Below are 2619 nucleotides of genomic sequence, written 5' to 3'. Positions count from 1 at the left end.
CTAAAACAACCAGAATGTTCACTAAAACAACCAGAATGTTCACTAAAACAACCAGAATGTTCACTAAAACAACCAGAATGTTCACTAAAACAACCAGAATGTTCACTAAAACAACCAGAATGTTCACTATAACCAGAATGTTCACTATAACAACCAGAATGTTCACTAAAACAACCAGAATGTTCACTATAACAACCAGAATGTTCACTATAACAACCAGAATGTTCACTATAACAACCAGAATGTTCACTATAACAACCAGAATGTTCACTATAACAACCAGAATGTTCACTAAAACAACCAGAATGTTCACTAAAACAACCAGAATGTTCACTATAACAACCACAATGTTCACTATAACAACCAGAATGTTCACTAAAACAACCAGAATGTTCACTAAAACAACCAGAATGTTCACTATAACAACCAGAATGTTCACTATAACAACCACAATGTTCACTATAACCAGAAGAAAAAACTGAAACCGGAAGCTTGAATACAGAGAAAATACTGAGAAAAACAAACCAGGTGTGATGATTAGAAATTAGATCCAGGTGTGGTGATTAAATATCAGAACCAGGTGAGGTGATTGGATTGACTAGAGTCTTTAAAGAGGTGATGTGTTTTGTGTCTAAAAGTCATTTCTACCAAAATAGAGCTTGAGATTTTCTTCTTCTCTGTTATTATAGTCAGTTCCTCTTTGCTTCCCTTTCACAATAAAAGCTTCATGTATTCAGTAGCAGAGTACTTCGGGTCAGAAAGCAGGTAAATGTGACTGAGAGAAGGAAGTAAATGTGGAAAAAGGAAGCAGAAATCAAAGTTCAGTGGGAGGAAGATGGATCCCGTGGAGGATGTAGGAGGTGTAATGACATTAGTGGTACAGTGGCCTGGGAGGTCCAAAACATCAGGGCTATCATTAGCAGGTAATTAGCTTCTGGCTGTGCGCCGGTGGTAGGGGGACGTTTGTGTTGTTTGTCAGTCTGTAAAGGTATTATCTCACCACCTGCCATCATTACAGCCGACACTCAATCAACAATTAGCCAACAAGTTTCAGCTGGAGTTTGGGTCGCTCTCACGCCGGCAGAATGTTCTCTCCACCAAATTACAATAATTATGATTCATTTATAGCCGTGATTGACGGCTGAGCCGGGTTGCACCACCTCATCGCATGCAGCGCTCCGAACACGGCAGGTGGAGGTGATATTTAAGCCGCTCGGCTGCCGTCTGACAGGTTGGAAAGTTCCCTCCACATTACGAGGTGATTAGAGTGGGCCGTTAATGGCATATTAATTGTCTGGATTGAAAGTGGCAGGAATCAGAGGGGAGCACCGGGACTCTTCGTCTTTATTTAGCCCTAATGAGACATGGGTGGAAGGAAGGTATTTTAAAAATCACATGTTGGATCTCCAAAGCGAGGGGCCAGAAGGACACGATTTTACATTTACATGTCAGGCTTTTAGCTGACAGTCTCTGAAGAGCCAGGTTTCAACAAAACACTGAAGACATTTTTACAGCATCAGTCCACATTTGAACTGCTGTTCTTTTCACGGTGACTAAGAGCTGTAAATGACAGAAAATCACATTAATCTGACTGTTATTCTTATTTTCTCTGTGCTAAACTCCAGCAGCTGCCTGCAGATCTGTGCTCATTTCTGTCCAGATGCTTGGCTTTTATCAAGAACAATTATTGTTCAGAGGATTGTTTGGAGCTTTCTTCAGGTCAGGGTGCCACTTTTCATCWTCATCATCATCATCATCATCATCATCCAACATTTAAACAACAAATATGATTCAACAAATCAGAAGGTTCCAGTAAAACCTCTGAGCTGTGAGCAGGACGGCAGCTTCAGGTTTAAACCAAAGTCTGGCAAAAACTACAAAACTGACAGGAATGTAGACATGAAGACAGGATCTGAAGACCAAAGGACAGGAAGTTAAAAGCTACAGGGTACTACAAAATAAAACAGGAAACACAACAGTTTAACACAAAGCTAAAGAACCCTGAATAAAGGACCAGATAAAAACACACAAGTCATAAAACTGAAGTAAACTCATAAACAACATATTAAACATAGAAAGCCACACCTGTTCTTTTTATCATTGATATATATGACTGGAGTGGGCGTGGCTAGTGTGTTGCTACATCACGTGCACACCCTGGAGCTCTGTTCTGCACTGAGGAGCTTCAACACAATGACTGGAGGTCAGTGGACTGTGAGGTGTCTTCCTGATGAAAAACTCATAACTTCATTATTTCGTGCTRGATTTTTACAAACTATGGTTCAAAATAAAGCTGAGGACATTTTGAATTTTATAGTTATGAAAATTTAAAATAGATAACTAATTTAAATGACCAAAACAGTGGCTTAAACTAAGTATTTTGCATTTTACAGGTGTTTTTTCATACATATCAATGAGTTCTGACCAGCTGGATCAGAACTGAGTCTTAGATAAAGCTGAGGAAATTGTGAATTTTATAGTTATGGAAATTTAAAATATTTAACTAATTTAAATGACTAAAACAGTGGCTTAAACTAAGTCTTTTGCATTTTGCAGGTGTTTTTTTTTTTGTACAAATCAATGAGTTCTGACCAGCTGGATATTCATACATATATTTAT

The 2619-nt window shown here is 38.6% G+C and overlaps 1 protein-coding gene across 1 annotated transcript in view; it reads left to right on the top strand.

Annotated features, from left to right (window-relative positions):
* The window catches only part of LOC106527684 (sodium channel protein type 4 subunit alpha), a gene marked incomplete at its 5' end in the record, with an annotated part of 142279 nt that overhangs the window by 2613 nt on the left and 137047 nt on the right, over window positions 1–2619 (top strand).

Source organism: Austrofundulus limnaeus, unplaced genomic scaffold, assembly GCF_001266775.1.
Source record: "Austrofundulus limnaeus strain Quisiro unplaced genomic scaffold, Austrofundulus_limnaeus-1.0 Scaffold337, whole genome shotgun sequence".
NCBI classification, from domain to species: domain Eukaryota; kingdom Metazoa; phylum Chordata; class Actinopteri; order Cyprinodontiformes; family Rivulidae; genus Austrofundulus; species Austrofundulus limnaeus.
This window is presented reverse-complemented; position numbering and strand designations above follow the sequence as displayed.